This window comes from Schistocerca serialis, chromosome 10 (genome assembly GCF_023864345.2).
Source record: "Schistocerca serialis cubense isolate TAMUIC-IGC-003099 chromosome 10, iqSchSeri2.2, whole genome shotgun sequence".
Classification (NCBI taxonomy): domain Eukaryota; kingdom Metazoa; phylum Arthropoda; class Insecta; order Orthoptera; family Acrididae; genus Schistocerca; species Schistocerca serialis.
Genome location: NC_064647.1, coordinates 179,130,314 through 179,149,710, shown reverse-complemented (window position 1 = coordinate 179,149,710; position 19,397 = coordinate 179,130,314).

Genomic DNA, 19,397 nt, shown 5'->3' with positions numbered 1-19,397 from the left:
CTTTTGTATTCAAACACTATTCCTTACCTCATCAACATTTCCTTTTGGTACTTCAATGTGCAGCAACTATTCTCCACTGTAAGTCTGCCTTCAGCATATGCTAATGATAACGCACTGCTTTGCTTCTTCACCGCATACAAAATAGTAAATGGACCCGGCTCAAGAAAAGCACCAAACTATGAAATATGACTTCCCAACAAGCTTCAAAAACTCTTAGCTCTGCTCTCTCAAATTTCTCCAACGCATCACTGCATGAAAACCTCACTGTCTTAATCCGCTATCGGTGAAATCGATAATATTCACTAGCATCGATCATCCTGTCAAAGCAAGACACGTATCACCAAGGCATGTTATATGTAAAACAAATGTTTCAAGCATTGCTATAATAACAACACACTGTACTCTAAACTGCCACTTATTTACAACTGCAAATGACAGTTACTAATTCTTCTCAAGAATTTCAAACACTCACCATATACCTAATTAACACACATATCCCGTGTCTTAAGTAAACTATGTCATTTTTCATAGTAGCTTTCTTCCCCCACCTAGTACTCAACTATTCATGAACACACAAAATACTGAACTCTGAGAGAACAACGCTATTCTCCACTAACTCTGTGCCACTTCTCACTGTATAAAGATGCAATGCCCTGTGCTTAAGATAGTACACCCAACTACAAATAATCACACTAAACAGATCTGACTATATCAAAAGTACAAATTTAACAATAGCTAAGGACAACTAATAGTGATCCTTCACAATTTACTTAGCTCTTACACTAGTCAACGAATTCGACAAGCAAACTGCAAACATATTCACAAACCTTTACTTCCAATGGTAGCTGACGCCAGTAGATACGTAGCTTCCCAACACATTGCAATTTGTGAGTCAACCTTCTATACAATTCCAATGCACAGTAATTGTAGTATCACTTGAATATATTCAGCCAGACGTCTTCTAGAAAACTTCCATTTCAAGTCTCGCTCTAGTGCCACATGGCGTTTTCACATTCAATTATGGGATTGCGTTCATTTGTCTATATCGATATACACTGAAAATAGCTGCAATGAACATGTAAGACCCATTACGTTAGTAGCACACTGAGAAAATCTTCTCACATGGCCACCAGTTTAGTCTGCTCACTCAAAAAGTACATACTCACTAACCTTCTGTGCAACAGCACTGTAGTTTGTCAGCTAATGTCATACAAATTCCAAGTGCCAGCTTGCAGACAATGTCATGACATTCAAGAGCTTGGGATTACCAGCAACTTAATCTCATTGCCATTCCACTAACACTTGCCAAATGAAATCTCCAAAACTCAACAGGATATCTCTCTTTTGTTCAAAACTCATTTCCAAGCATTCATGACATAACTTCTTTCAAATCTCTGTCCAATAATGTGTGTTCTCAAACAAAGCATTGTATGTCTTTTTCTGGAAGAGGATATCAATACACAAGCAAAACTAACACAAATTAGCCTGCATCAAGAAAACAACCACTGTCCCTGTGTGAGATGTTTCATGCATCAGGAGGCAACCTGTATTCATACTGTTCTTCCACTTGTGCCTCTAACACACGGTGCAAAGTTACTTGTGTTCTTCTTCTAACTGGTCTGATGTTTCAATGCCTTCAGTACAGCATCACTTTTGTATTTCTTCAAATGTCCATTCACACTTCTACCATCAAGGAGCAACATCAAACGTCTTCTTCACATTTCCACAGTAGAGATTCACTTTCCACCTGTTGTCAGACAGTTGTTTACCATGCTGCCATTTGCAAGTTCTTTCCAACAGCTAATGATGCAGGTGCACTCCATCAGACATGAACGTTATTCTCACAACACAGACTCACTCTCGAAAAAATATCTGTTACTTTCAGTAATCACACGAGTAGCAGCAAACACATTAACAATGCGTATTAAAGAACTTGCCTACACAAAGAAAACAGAAGAAACCTTCACACTTGCCATTCTATCACGTACTGATCCTTAAATCAACCAAAAATCAACAAAAATTACACAGCAAAAATCCAAGAAGTAATGCAAACACACATTATTTGCCATACCTAGGATTTTCAAAATTCTCAACTCAAAATACATTCAGCCTTATCACCTGACACGCACACACACACACACACACACACACACACACACACACACACACTAACACACTTAAAATTCCATCGCAACGACAACTGCTGATGTATCACTGAGGGGTTACATCTTTGAGTTGAGCTACCCTCTGACAAATCTACAAAAGATGTCAATCAGTATATGAACTGAGCTGACATCCACAACTAGTGCCTCTTGGTTAATCATTAGATCTAACACAACAAAAATCTAACTGCCATTACTATGCAGCACAATTCTCCAAATACTGTGATAACAAAACACAATCTCTATCAAAGACCACTTTCTCTGAAACAAAATCACTAAGTACAATTACCAAGTATCCATCCAATTTGGTTCGGTCCTACGCTGGATTGGTTGGCAGCTCAGCCCATGCTATTCCACACAATCGGTTCCCGTCGTTCTCACACGGCATCTCACCGAGAGAAACAATTGTCTCTCCAAGTTATAGTCATTTAATTCTCACAACAAGAGAGAGTCTTCTGTGGGCTCTTTCTTCTCACATCTAGTCACAAACGATGCTTTCACCTCAACAACTTATCAGCTCAATTCAACAGCAGAAACAAGTTCCATGTATTTCGATCCTCCTCAGGTTATTTTGTAATATGTGGCTCGCACCCACTTTCTGTTCAGCTCCATGTGCAATCCCATCATTACTGAAAGGAGTAATTGATTGATCAACAGTTGCACATACTGGCCAACAGGCAAGGCATTAAGTTGACAGCACATTTGCTGTCATGTATTCATATTATCATTTAAACAAATGAACAACCAAATATTTTCTCACTATTATCCATAGAAGCATACACATTTTCTGATAACATTCCTACACTTTTGTAGTACAGTCATTAGCATGGTGTAACACAGCAATTGTCTTCCGTATTAAAACAATAATGACATCACTGTAAATAGGACCAACTATCCAAAAATTAGCAAGACACGCACGTACCTCGAAACTTCAACCTGTCACTCTGACACTGTCACATTCAAATTTACTCTCCACAAACTTTGCATAACTTCAAATACAAAATGCACAATTAAACTTCAATCTCCCTCTCATTCCTTAAATATCTTTAGGACTAAACTTTTGTATTCAAACACTATTCCTTACCTCATCAACATTTCCTTTTGGTACTTCAATGTGCAGCAACTATTCTCCACTGCAAGTCTGCCTTCAGCATATGCTAATGATAACGCACTGCTTTGCTTCTTCACCGCATAAAAAATAGTAAATGGACCCGGCTCAAGAAAAGCACCAAACTATGAAATACGACTTCCCAACAAGCTTCAAAAACTCTTAGCTCTGCTCTCTCAAATTTCTCCAATGCATCACTGCATGAAAACCTCACTGTCTTAATCCGCTATCGGTGATATCGATAATATTCACTAGCATCGATCATCCTGTCAAAGCAAGACACGTATCACCAAGGCATGTTATATGTAAAACAAATGTTTCAAGCATTGCTATAATAACAACACACTGTACTCTAAACTGCCACTTATTTACAACTGCAAATGACAGTTACTAATTCTTCTCAAGAATTTCAAACACTCATCATATACCTAATTAACACACATATCCCGTGTCTTAAGTAAACTATGTCATTTTTCATAGTAGCTCTCTTCCCCCACCTAGTACTCAACTATTCATGAACACACAAAATACTGAACTCTGAGAGAACAACGCTATTCTCCACTAACTCTGTGCCACTTCTCACTGTATAAAGATGCAACGCCCTGTGCTTAAGATAGTACACCCAGCTGCAAATAATCACACTAAACAGATCTGACTATATCAAAAGTACAAATTTAACAATAACTAAGGACAACTAATAGTGATCCTTCACAATTTACTTAGCTCTTACACTAGTCAATGAATTCGACATGCAAACTGCAAACATAATCACAAACCTTTACTTCCAATGGGAGCTGACGCCAGTAGATACGTAGCTTTCCAACACATTGCAATTTGTGAGTCAACCTTCTATACAATTCCAATGCACAGTAATTGTAGTATCACTTGAATATATTCAGCCAGACGTCTTCTAGAAAACTTCCATTTCAAGTCTCGCTCTAGTGCCACATGGCGTTTTCACATTCAATTATGGGATTGCGTTCATTTGTCTATATCGATATACACTGAAAATAGCTGCAATGAACATGTAAGACCCATTACGTTAGTAGCACACTGAGAAAATCTTCTAACATGGCCACCAGTTTAGTCTGCTCACTCAAAAAGTACATACTCACTAACCTTCTGTGCAACAGCACTGTAGTCTGTCAGCTAATGTCATACAAATTCCAAGTGCCAGCTTGCAGACAATGTCATGACATTCAAGAGCTTGGGATTACCAGCAACTTAATCTCATTGCCATTCCACTAACACTTGCCAAATGAAATCTCCACAACTCAACAGGATATATCTCTTTTGTTCAAAACTCATTTCCAAGCATTCATGACATAACTTCTTTCAAATCTCTGTCCAATAATCTGTGTTCTCAAACAAAGCATTGTATGTCTTTTTCTGGAAGAGGATATCAATACACAAGCAAAACTAACACAAATTAGCCTGCATCAAGAAAACAACCACTGTCCCTGTGTGAGATGTTTCATGCATCAGGAGGCAACCTGTATTCATACTGTTCTTCCACTTGTGCCTCTAACACACGGTGCAAAGTTACTCGTGTTCTTCTTCTAACTGGTCTGATGTTTCACTGCCTTCAGTACAGCATCACTTTTGTATTTCTTCAAATGTCCATTCACACTTCTACCATCAAGGAGCAACATCAAACGTCTTCTTCACATTTCCACAGTAGAGATTCACTTTCCACCTGTTGTTAGACAGTTGTTTACCATGCTGCCATGTGCAAGTTCTTTCCAACAGCTAATGATGCAGGTGCACTCCATCAGACATGAATGTTATTCTCACAACACAGACTCACTCACGAAAAAATATCTGTTACTTTTAGTTATCACACGAGTAGCAGCAAACACATTAACAATGCGTATTAAAGAACTTGCCTACACAAAGAAAACAGAAGAAACCTTCACACTTACCATTCTATCACGTACTGATCCTTAAATCAACCAAAAATCCACAAAAATTACACAGTAAAAATCCAAGAAGTAATGCAAACACACATTATTTGCCATACCTAGGATTTTCAAAATTCTCAACTCAAAATACATTCAGCCTTATCACCTGACACACACACACACACACACACACACACACACACACACACACACTAACACACTTAAAATTCCATCGCAACGACAACTGCTGATGTATCACTGAGGGGTTACATCTTTGAGTTGAGCTACCCTCTGACAAATCTACAAAAGATGTCAATCAGTATATGAACTGAGCTGACATCCACAACTAGTGCCTCTTGGTTAATCATTAGATCTAACACAACAAAAATCTGACTGCCATTACTATGCAGCACAATTCTCCAAATACTGTGATAACAAAACACAATCTCTATCAAAGACCACTTTCTCTGAAACAAAATCACTAAGTACAATTACCAAGTATCCATCCAATTTGGTTCGGTCCTACGCTGGATTGGTTGGCAGCTCAGCCCATGCTATTCCACACAATCGGTTCCCGTCGTTCTCACACGGCATCTCACCGAGAGAAACAATTGTCTCTCCAAGTTATAGTCATTTAATTCTCACAACAAGAGAGAGTCTTCTGTGGGCTCTTTCTTCTCACATCTAGTCACAAACGATGCTTTCACCTCAACAACTTATCAGCTCAATTCAACAGCAGAAACAAGTTCCATGTATTTCGATCCTCCTCAGGTTATTTTGTAATATGTGGCTCGCACCCACTTTCTGTTCAGCTCCATGTGCAATCCCATCATTACTGAAAGGAGTAATTGATTGATCAACAGTTGCACATACTGGCCAACAGGCAAGGCATTAAGTTGACAGCACATTTGCTGTTGTTGTGTCGGTAGCTGGGCCGACACCGTGAAGTTGAGATGGCTGAAAATGAACTCTAGACTAACGCTGTAGCCGATAGGGCACGCACGGCTAAAGCAGACGGGCGTGAAGTCTGGAACATGAGAACTTATAAATGAATAAGAAGAAAAGTATGTAGATGCTTATTACTTATCTTTTTATTAGTCCTTGGAATACATCTCTCTTGAATACTCGTAAGCTATAGGCACTGATACAAATGGCGCCTTGCTAGTTCGTAGCCATTAACTTAGCTGATGGCTATTCTGTCTCTCGGCTAATGAGAGAGAAAGGCTTCGTACATCTGGTCGGTAGCTAGGTTCTCGTACAACTGGGCGGTAGCTAGGTTCTCGTACAACTGGGCGGTAGCTAGGTTCTCGTACAACTGGGGCGAGTCCACTCTCGTATCACGAGACCTGCCTTGGTGGTGGCGCTAGGTCTGCGATCACAGTGGCGACACGCGGGTCCGACATGTACTACATGGACCGCGGCCGATTTAAGCTACCACCTAGCAAGTGTGGTGTCTGGCGGTGACACCACAGCTGTCATGTATTCATATTATCATTTAAAGAAATGAACAACCGAATATTTTCTCACTATTATCCATAGAAGCATACACATTTTCTGATAACATTCCTACACTTTTGTAGTACAGTCATTAGCATGGTGTAACACACCAATTGTCTTCCGTATTAAAACAATAATCACATCACTGTAAATAGGACCAACTATCCAAAAATTAGCAAGACACGCACGTACCTCGAAACTTCAACTGTCACTCTGACTCTGTCACATTCAAATTTACCCTCCCCAACCTTGCATAACTTCAAATACAAAATGCACAATTAAATTTCAATATCCCTCTCATTCTTTAAATAACTTTAGGACTAAACTTTTGTATCCAAATACTATTCCTTACCTCATCAACAATTCCTTTTGGTACTTCAATGTGCAGCAAATATTCTCCACTGCAAGTCTGCCTTCAGCATATGCTAATGATAACGCACTGCTTTGCTTCTTCACTGCATAAAAAATAGTAAATGGACCCGGCTCAAGAAAAGCACCAAACTATGAAATACGACTTCCCAACAAGCTTCAAAAACTCTTAGCTCTGCTCTCTCAAATTTCTCCAACGCATCACTGCATGAAAACCTCACTGTCTTAATCCGCTATCGGTGAATTCGTTAATATTCACTAGCATCGATCATCCTGTCAAAGCAAGACACGTATCACCAAGGCATGTTATATGTAAAACAAATGTTTCAAGCATTGCTATAATAACAACACACTGTACTCTAAACTGCCACTTATTTACAACTGCAAATGACAGTTACTAATTCTTCTCAAGAATTTCAAACACTCACCATATACCTAATTAACACACATATCCCGTGTCTTAAGTAAACTATGTCATTTTTCATAGTAGCTTTCTTCCCCCACCTAGTACTCAACTATTCATGAACACACAAAATACTGAACTCTGAGAGAACAAAGCTATTCTCCACTAACTCTGTGCCACTTCTCACTGTATAAAGATGCAATGCCCTGTGCTTAAGATAGTACACCCAACTGCAAATAATCACACTAAACAGATCTGACTATATCAAAAGTACAAATTTAACAATAGCTAAGGACAACTAATAGTGATCCTTCACAATTTACTTAGCTCTTACACTAGTCAACGAATTCGACAAGCAAACTGCAAACATATTCACAAACCTTTACTTCCAATGGGAGCTGACACCAGTAGATACGTAGCTTCCAAACACATTGCAATTTGTAAGTCAACCTTCTATACAATTCCAATGCACAGTAATTGTAGTATCACTTGAATATATTCAGCCAGACGTCTTCTAGAAAACTTCCATTTCAAGTCTCGCTCTAGTGCCACATGGCGTTTTCACATTCAATTATGGGATTGCGTTCATTTGTCTATATCGATATACACTGAAAATAGCTGCAATGAACATGTAAGACCCATTACGTTAGTAGCACACTGAGAAAATCTTCTCACATGGCCACCAGTTTAGTCTGCTCACTCAAAAAGTACATACTCACTAACCTTCTGTGCAACAGCACTGTAGTCTGTCAGCTAATGTCATACAAATTCCAAGTGCCAGCTTGCAGACAATGTCATGACATTCAAGAGCTTGGGATTACCAGCAACTTAATCTCATTGCCATTCCACTAACACTTGCCAAATGAAATCTCCAAAACTCAACAGGATATCTCTCTTTTGTTCAAAACTCATTTCCAAGCATTCATGACATAACTTCTTTCAAATCTCTGTCCAATAATGTGTGTTCTCAAACAAAGCATTGTATGTCTTTTTCTGGAAGAGGATATCAATACACAAGCAAAACTAACACAAATTAGCCTGCATCAAGAAAACAACCACTGTCCCTGTGTGAGATGTTTCTGCATCAGGAGGCAACCTGTATTCATACTGTTCTTCCACTTGTGCCTCTAACACATGGTGCAAAGTTACTTGTGTTCTTCTTCTAACTGGTCTGATGTTTCAATGCCTTCAGTACAGCATCACTTTTGTATTTCTTCAAATGTCCATTCACACTTCTACCATCAAGGAGCAACATCAAACGTCTTCTTCACATTTCCACAGTAGAGATTCACTTTCCACCTGTTGTTAGACAGTTGTTTACCATGCTGCCATGTGCAAGTTCTTTCCAACAGCTAATGATGCAGGTGCACTCCATCAGACATGAATGTTATTCTCACAACACAGACTCACTCACGAAAAAATATCTGTTACTTTTAGTTATCACACGAGTAGCAGCAAACACATTAACAATGCGTATTAAAGAACTTGCATAAACAAAGAAAACAGAAGAAACCTTCACACTCGCCATTCTATCACGTACTGATCCTTAAATCAACCAAAAATCCACAAAAATTACACAGCAAAAATCCAAGAAGTAATGCAAACACACATTATTTGCCATACCTAGGACTTTCAAAATTCTCAACTCAAAATACATTCAGCCTTATCACCTGACACACACACACACACACACACACACACACACACACACACACACACACACACACACACACACACTAACACACTTAAAATTCCATCGCAACGACAACTGCTGATGTATCACTGAGGGGTTACACCTTTGAGTTGATCTACCCTCTGACAAATCTACAAAAGATGTCAATCAGTATATGAACGGAGCTGACATCCACAACTAGTGCCTCCTGGTTAATCATTAGATCTAACACAACAAAAATCTAACTGCCATTACTATGCAGCACAATTCTCCAAATACTGTGATAACAAAACACAATCTCTATCAAAGACCACTTTCTCTGAAACAAAATCACTAAGTACAATTACCAAGTATCCATCCAATTTGGTTCGGTCCTACGCTGGATTGGTTGGCAGCTCAGCCCATGCTATTCCACACAGTCGGTTCCCGTCGTTCTCACACGGCATCTCACCGAGAGAAACAATTGTCTCTCCAAGTTATAGTCATTTAATTCTCACAACAAGAGAGAGCCTTCTGTGGGCTCTTTCTTCTCACATCTAGTCACAAACGATGCTTTCACCTCAACAACTTATCAGCTCAATTCAACAGCAGAAACAAGTTCCATGTATTTCGATCCTCCTCAGGTTATTTTGTAATATGTGGCTCGCACCCTCTTTCTGTTCAGCTCCATGTGCAATCCCATCATTACTGAAAGGAGTAATTGATTGATCAACAGTTGCACATACTGGCCAACAGGCAAGGCATTAAGTTGACAGCACATTTGCTGTCATGTATTCATATTATCATTTAAACAAATTAACAACCAAATATTTTCTCACTATTATCCATAGAAGCATACACATTTTCTGATAACATTCCTACACTTTTCTAGTACAGTCATCAGCATGGTGTAACACAGCAATTGTCTTCCGTATTAAAACAATAATGACATCACTGTAAATAGGACCAACTATCCAAAAATTAGCAAGACACGCACGTACCTCGAAACTTCAACCTGTCACTCTGACACTGTCACATTCAAATTTACCCTCCACAAACTTTGCATAACTTCAAATACAACATGCACAATTAAATTTCAATCTCCCTGTCATTCCATAAATATCTTTAGGACAAAACTTTTGTATTCAAACACTATTCCTTACCTCATCAACATTTCCTTTTGGTACTTCAATGTGCAGCAACTATTCTCCACTGTAAGTCTGCCTTCAGCATATGCTAATGATAACGCACTGCTTTGCTTCTTCACCGCATAAAAAATAGTAAATGGACCCGGCTCAAGAAAAGCACCAAACTATGAAATATGACTTCCCAACAAGCTTCAAAAACTCTTAGCTCTGCTCTCTCAAATTTCTCCAACGCATCACTGCATGAAAACCTCACTGTCTTAATCCGCCATCGGTGAAATCGTTAATATTCACTAGCATCGATCATCCTGTCAAAGCAAGACACGTATCACCAAGGCATGTTATATGTAAAACAAATGTTTCAAGCATTGCTATAATAATAACACACTGTACTCTAAACTGCCACTTATTTACAACTGCAAATGACAGTTACTAATTCTTCTCAAGAATTTCAAACACTCACCATATACCTAATTAACACACATATCCCGTGTCTTAAGTAAACTATGTCATTTTTCATAGTAGCTTTTTTCCCCCACCTAGTACTCAACTATTCATGAACACACAAAATACTGAACTCTGAGAGAACAACGCTATTCTCCACTAACTCTGTGCCACTTCTCACTGTATAAAGATGCAATGCCCTGTGCTTAAGATAGTACACCCAACTGCAAATAATCACACTAAACAGATCTGACTATATCAAAAGTACAAATTTAACAATAGCTAAGGACAACTAATAGTGATCCTTCACAATTTACTTAGCTCTTACACTAGTCAACGAATTCGACAAGCAAACTGCAAACATATTCACAAACCTTTACTTCCAATGGGAGCTGACACCAGTAGATACGTAGCTTCCAAACACATTGCAATTTGTAAGTCAACCTTCTATACAATTCCAATGCACAGTAATTGTAGTATCACTTGAATATATTCAGCCAGACGTCTTCTAGAAAACTTCCATTTCAAGTCTCGCTCTAGTGCCACATGGCGTTTTCACATTCAATTATGGGATTGCGTTCATTTGTCTATATCGATATACACTGAAAATAGCTGCAATGAACATGTAAGACCCATTACGTTAGTAGCACACTGAGAAAATCTTCTCACATGGCCACCAGTTTAGTCTGCTCACTCAAAAAGTACATACTCACTAACCTTCTGTGCAACAGCACTGTAGTCTGTCAGCTAATGTCATACAAATTCCAAGTGCCAGCTTGCAGACAATGTCATGACATTCAAGAGCTTGGGATTACCAGCAACTTAATCTCATTGCCATTCCACTAACACTTGCCAAATGAAATCTCCAAAACTCAACAGGATATCTCTCTTTTGTTCAAAACTCATTTCCAAGCATTCATGACATAACTTCTTTCAAATCTCTGTCCAATAATGTGTGTTCTCAAACAAAGCATTGTATGTCTTTTTCTGGAAGAGGATATCAATACACAAGCAAAACTAACACAAATTAGCCTGCATCAAGAAAACAACCACTGTCCCTGTGTGAGATGTTTCTGCATCAGGAGGCAACCTGTATTCATACTGTTCTTCCACTTGTGCCTCTAACACATGGTGCAAAGTTACTTGTGTTCTTCTTCTAACTGGTCTGATGTTTCAATGCCTTCAGTACAGCATCACTTTTGTATTTCTTCAAATGTCCATTCACACTTCTACCATCAAGGAGCAACATCAAACGTCTTCTTCACATTTCCACAGTAGAGATTCACTTTCCACCTGTTGTTAGACAGTTGTTTACCATGCTGCCATGTGCAAGTTCTTTCCAACAGCTAATGATGCAGGTGCACTCCATCAGACATGAATGTTATTCTCACAACACAGACTCACTCACGAAAAAATATCTGTTACTTTTAGTTATCACACGAGTAGCAGCAAACACATTAACAATGCGTATTAAAGAACTTGCATAAACAAAGAAAACAGAAGAAACCTTCACACTCGCCATTCTATCACGTACTGATCCTTAAATCAACCAAAAATCCACAAAAATTACACAGCAAAAATCCAAGAAGTAATGCAAACACACATTATTTGCCATACCTAGGACTTTCAAAATTCTCAACTCAAAATACATTCAGCCTTATCACCTGACACACACACACACACACACACACACACACACACACACACACACACACACACACACACTAACACACTTAAAATTCCATCGCAACGACAACTGCTGATGTATCACTGAGGGGTTACACCTTTGAGTTGATCTACCCTCTGACAAATCTACAAAAGATGTCAATCAGTATATGAACGGAGCTGACATCCACAACTAGTGCCTCCTGGTTAATCATTAGATCTAACACAACAAAAATCTAACTGCCATTACTATGCAGCACAATTCTCCAAATACTGTGATAACAAAACACAATCTCTATCAAAGACCACTTTCTCTGAAACAAAATCACTAAGTACAATTACCAAGTATCCATCCAATTTGGTTCGGTCCTACGCTGGATTGGTTGGCAGCTCAGCCCATGCTATTCCACACAGTCGGTTCCCGTCGTTCTCACACGGCATCTCACCGAGAGAAACAATTGTCTCTCCAAGTTATAGTCATTTAATTCTCACAACAAGAGAGAGCCTTCTGTGGGCTCTTTCTTCTCACATCTAGTCACAAACGATGCTTTCACCTCAACAACTTATCAGCTCAATTCAACAGCAGAAACAAGTTCCATGTATTTCGATCCTCCTCAGGTTATTTTGTAATATGTGGCTCGCACCCTCTTTCTGTTCAGCTCCATGTGCAATCCCATCATTACTGAAAGGAGTAATTGATTGATCAACAGTTGCACATACTGGCCAACAGGCAAGGCATTAAGTTGACAGCACATTTGCTGTCATGTATTCATATTATCATTTAAACAAATTAACAACCAAATATTTTCTCACTATTATCCATAGAAGCATACACATTTTCTGATAACATTCCTACACTTTTCTAGTACAGTCATCAGCATGGTGTAACACAGCAATTGTCTTCCGTATTAAAACAATAATGACATCACTGTAAATAGGACCAACTATCCAAAAATTAGCAAGACACGCACGTACCTCGAAACTTCAACCTGTCACTCTGACACTGTCACATTCAAATTTACCCTCCACAAACTTTGCATAACTTCAAATACAACATGCACAATTAAATTTCAATCTCCCTGTCATTCCATAAATATCTTTAGGACAAAACTTTTGTATTCAAACACTATTCCTTACCTCATCAACATTTCCTTTTGGTACTTCAATGTGCAGCAACTATTCTCCACTGTAAGTCTGCCTTCAGCATATGCTAATGATAACGCACTGCTTTGCTTCTTCACCGCATAAAAAATAGTAAATGGACCCGGCTCAAGAAAAGCACCAAACTATGAAATATGACTTCCCAACAAGCTTCAAAAACTCTTAGCTCTGCTCTCTCAAATTTCTCCAACGCATCACTGCATGAAAACCTCACTGTCTTAATCCGCCATCGGTGAAATCGTTAATATTCACTAGCATCGATCATCCTGTCAAAGCAAGACACGTATCACCAAGGCATGTTATATGTAAAACAAATGTTTCAAGCATTGCTATAATAATAACACACTGTACTCTAAACTGCCACTTATTTACAACTGCAAATGACAGTTACTAATTCTTCTCAAGAATTTCAAACACTCACCATATACCTAATTAACACACATATCCCGTGTCTTAAGTAAACTATGTCATTTTTCATAGTAGCTTTTTTCCCCCACCTAGTACTCAACTATTCATGAACACACAAAATACTGAACTCTGAGAGAACAACGCTATTCTCCACTAACTCTGTGCCACTTCTCACTGTATAAAGATGCAATGCCCTGTGCTTAAGATAGTACACCCAACTGCAAATAATCACACTAAACAGATCTGACTATATGAAAAGTACAAATTTAACAATAGCTAAGGACAACTAATAGTGATCCTTCACAATTTACTTAGCTCTTACACTAGTCAACGAATTCGACAAGCAAACTGCAAACATATTCACAAACCTTTACTTCCAATGGGAGCTGACGCCAGTAGATACATAGCTTCCCAACACATTGCAATTTGTGAGTCAACCTTCTATACAATTCCAATGCACAGTAATTGTAGTATCACTTGAATATATTCAGCCAGACGTCTTCTAGAAAACTTCCATTTCAAGTCTCGCTCTAGTGCCACATGGCGTTTTCACATTCAATTATGGGATTGCGTTCATTTGTCTATATCGATATACACTGAAAATAGCTGCAATGAACATGTAAGACCCATTACGTTAGTAGCACACTGAGAAAATCTTCTCACATGGCCACCAGTTTAGTCTGCTCACTCAAAAAGTACATACTCACTAACCTTCTGTGCAACAGCACTGTAGTCTGTCAGCTAATGTCATACAAATTCCAAGTGCCAGCTTGCAGACAATGTCATGACATTCACGAGCTTGGGATTACCAGCAACTTAATCTCATTGCCATTCCACTAACACTTGCCAAATGAAATCTCCAAAACTCAACAGGATATATCTCTTTTGCTCAAAACTCATTTCCAAGCATTCATGACATAATTTCTTTCAAATCTTTGTCCAATAATGTGTGTTCTCAAACAAAGCATTGTATGTCTTTTTCTGGAAGAGGATATCAATACACAAGCAAAACTAACACAAATTAGCCTGCATCAAGAAAACAACCACTGTCCCTGTGTGAGATGTTTCATGCATCAGGAGGCAACCTGTATTCATACTGTTCTTCCACTTGTGCCTCTAACACACGGTGCAAAGTTACTTGTGTTCTTCTTCTAACTGGTCTGATGTTTCAATGCCTTCAGTACAGCATCACTTTTGTATTTCTTCAAATGTCCATTCACACTTCTACCATCAAGGAGCAACATCAAACGTCTTCTTCACATTTCCACAGTAGAGATTCACTTTCCACCTGTTGTCAGACAGTTGTTTACCATGCTGCCATTTGCAAGTTCTTTCCAACAGCTAATGATGCAGGTGCACTCCATCAGACATGAACGTTATTCTCACAACACAGACTCACTCACGAAAAAATATCCGTTACTTTTAGTTATCACACGAGTAGCAGCAAACACATTAACAATGCGTATTAAAGAACTTGCCTAAACAAAGAAAACAGAAGAAACCTTCACACTCGCCATTCTATCACGTACTGATCCTTAAATCATCCAAAAATCCACAAAAATTACACAGCAAAAATCCAAGAAGTAATGCAAACACACATTATTTGCCATACCTAGGACTTTCAAAATTCTCAACACAAAATACATTCAGCCTTATCACCTGACACACACACACACACACACACACACACTCTAACACACTTAAAATTCCATCGCAACGACAACTGCTGATGTATCACTGAGGGGTTACACCTTTGAGTTGAGCTACCCTCTGACAAATCTACAAAAGATGTCAATCAGTATATGAACGGAGCTGACATCCACAACTAGTGCCTCTTGGTTAATCATTAGATCTAACACAACAAAAATCTAACTGCCATTACTATGCAGCACAATTCTCCAAATACTGTGATAACAAAACACAATCTCTATCAAAGACCACTTTCTCTGAAACAAAATCACTAAGTACAATTACCAAGTATCCATCCAATTTGGTTCGGTCCTACGCTGGATTGGTTGGCAGCTCAGCCCATGCTATTCCACACAATCGGTTCCCGTCGTTCTCACACGGCATCTCACCGAGAGAAACAATTGTCTCTCCAAGTTATAGTCATTTAATTCTCACAACAAGAGAGAGTCTTCTGTGGGCTCTTTCTTCTCACATCTAGTCACAAACGATGCTTTCACCTCAACAACTTATCAGCTCAATTCAACAGCAGAAACAAGTTCCATGTATTTCGATCCTCCTCAGGTTATTTTGTAATATGTGGCTCGCACCCACTTTCTGTTCAGCTCCATGTGCAATCCCATCATTACTGAAAGGAGTAATTGATTGATCAACAGTTGCACATACTGGCCAACAGGCAAGGCATTAAGTTGACAGCACATTTGCTGTCATGTATTCATATTATCATTTAAACAAATGAACAACCAAATATTTTCTCACTATTATCCATAGAAGCATACACATTTTCTGATAACATTCCTACACTTTTCTAGTACAGTCATCAGCATGGTGTAACACTGCAATTGTCTTCCGTATTAAAACAATAATGACATCACTGTAAATAGGACCCACTATCAAAAAATTAGCAAGACACGCACGTACCTCGAAACTTCAACCTGTCACTCTGACACTGTCACATTCAAATTTACCCTCCACAAACTTTGCATAACTTCAAATACAACATGCACAATTAAATTTCAATCTCCCTGTCATTCCATAAATATCTTTAGGACTAAACTTTTGTATTCAAACACTATTCCTTACCTCATCAACATTTCCTTTTGGTACTTCAATGTGCAGCAACTATTCTCCACTGTAAGTCTGCCTTCAGCATATGCTAATGATAACGCACTGCTTTGCTTCTTCACCGCATACAAAATAGTAAATGGACCCGGCTCAAGAAAAGCACCAAACTATGAAATATGACTTCCCAACAAGCTTCAAAAACTCTTAGCTCTGCTCTCTCAAATTTCTCCAACGCATCACTGCATGAAAACCTCACTGTCTTAATCCGCTATCGGTGAAATCGATAATATTCACTAGCATCGATCATCCTGTCAAAGCAAGACACGTATCACCAAGGCATGTTATATGTAAAACAAATGTTTCAAGCATTGCTATAATAACAACACACTGTACTCTAAACTGCCACTTATTTACAACTGCAAATGACAGTTACTAATTCTTCTCAAGAATTTCAAACACTCACCATATACCTAATTAACACACATATCCCGTGTCTTAAGTAAACTATGTCATTTTTCATAGTAGCTTTCTTCCCCCACCTAGTACTCAACTATTCATGAACACACAAAATACTGAACTCTGAGAGAACAACGCTATTCTCCACTAACTCTGTGCCACTTCTCACTGTATAAAGATGCAATGCCCTGTGCTTAAGATAGTACACCCAACTACAAATAATCACACTAAACAGATCTGACTATATCAAAAGTACAAATTTAACAATAGCTAAGGACAACTAATAGTGATCCTTCACAATTTACTTAGCTCTTACACTAGTCAACGAATTCGACAAGCAAACTGCAAACATATTCACAAACCTTTACTTCCAATGGGAGCTGACGCCAGTAGATACGTAGCTTCCCAACACATTGCAATTTGTGAGTCAACCTTCTATACAATTCCAATGCACAGTAATTGTAGTATCACTTGAATATATTCAGCCAGACGTCTTCTAGAAAACTTCCATTTCAAGTCTCGCTCTAGTGCCACATGGCGTTTTCACATTCAATTATGGGATTGCGTTCATTTGTCTATATCGATATACACTGAAAATAGCTGCAATGAACATGTAAGACCCATTACGTTAGTAGCACACTGAGAAAATCTTCTCACATGGCCACCAGTTTAGTCTGCTCACTCAAAAAGTACATACTCACTAACCTTCTGTGCAACAGCACTGTAGTCTGTCAGCTAATGTCATACAAATTCCAAGTGCCAGCTTGCAGACAATGTCATGACATTCAAGAGCTTGGGATTACCAGCAACTTAATCTCATTGCCATTCCACTAACACTTGCCAAATGAAATCTCCAAAACTCAACAGGATATCTCTCTTTTGTTCAAAACTCATTTCCAACCATTCATGACATAACTTCTTTCAAATCTCTGTCCAATAATGTGTGTTCTCAAACAAAGCATTGTATGTCTTTTTCTGGAAGAGGATATCAATACACAAGCAAGACTAACACAAATTAGCCTGCATCAAGAAAACAACCACTGTCCCTGTGTGAGATGTTTCATGCATCAGGAGGCAACCTGTATTCATACTGTTCTTCCACTTGTGCCTCTAACACACGGTGCAAAGTTACTTGTGTTCTTCTTCTAACTGGTCTGATGTTTCAATGCCTTCAGTACAGCATCACTTTTGTATTTCTTCAAATGTCCATTCACACTTCTACCATCAAGGAGCAACATCAAACGTCTTCTTCACATTTCCACAGTAGAGATTCACTTTCCACCTGTTGTCAGACAGTTGTTTACCATGCTGCCATTTGCAAGTTCTTTCCAACAGCTAATGATGCAGGTGCAATCCATCAGACATGAACGTTATTCTCACAACACAGACTCACTCACGAAAAAATATCAGTACTTTTAGTTATCACACGAGTAGCAGCAAACACATTAACAATGCGTATTAAAGAACTTGCATAAACAAAGAAAATAGAAGAAACCTTCACACTCGCCATTCTATCACGTACTGATCCTTAAATCAACCAAATATCCACAAAAATTACACAGCAAAAATCCAAGAAGTAATGCAAACACACATTATTTGCCATACCTAGGACTTTCAAAATTCTCAACTGAAAATACATTCAGCCTTATCACCTGACACACACACACACACACACACACACACACACACACACACACACACACACACACACACACACACACACACACACACACTCTAACACACTTAAAATTCCATCGCAACGACAACTGCTGATGTATCACTGAGGGGTTACACCTTTGAGTTGAGCTACCCTCTGACAAATCTACAAAAGATGTCAATCAGTATATGAACGGAGCTGACATCCACAACTAGTGCCTCTTGGTTAATCATTAGATCTAACACAACAAAAATCTAACTGCCATTACTATGCAGCACAATTCTCCAAATACTGTGATAACAAAACACAATCTCTATCAAAGACCACTTTCTCTGAAACAAAATCACTAAGTACAATTACCAAGTATCCATCCAATTTGGTTCGGTCCTACGCTGGATTGGTTGGCAGCTCAGCCCATGCTATTCCACACAATCGGTTCCCGTCGTTCTCACACGGCATCTCACCGAGAGAAACAATTGTCTCTCCAAGTTATAGTCATTTAATTCTCACAACAAGAGAGAGTCTTCTGTGGGCTCTTTCTTCTCACATCTAGTCACAAACGATGCTTTCACCTCAACAACTTATCAGCTCAATTCAACAGCAGAAACAAGTTCCATGT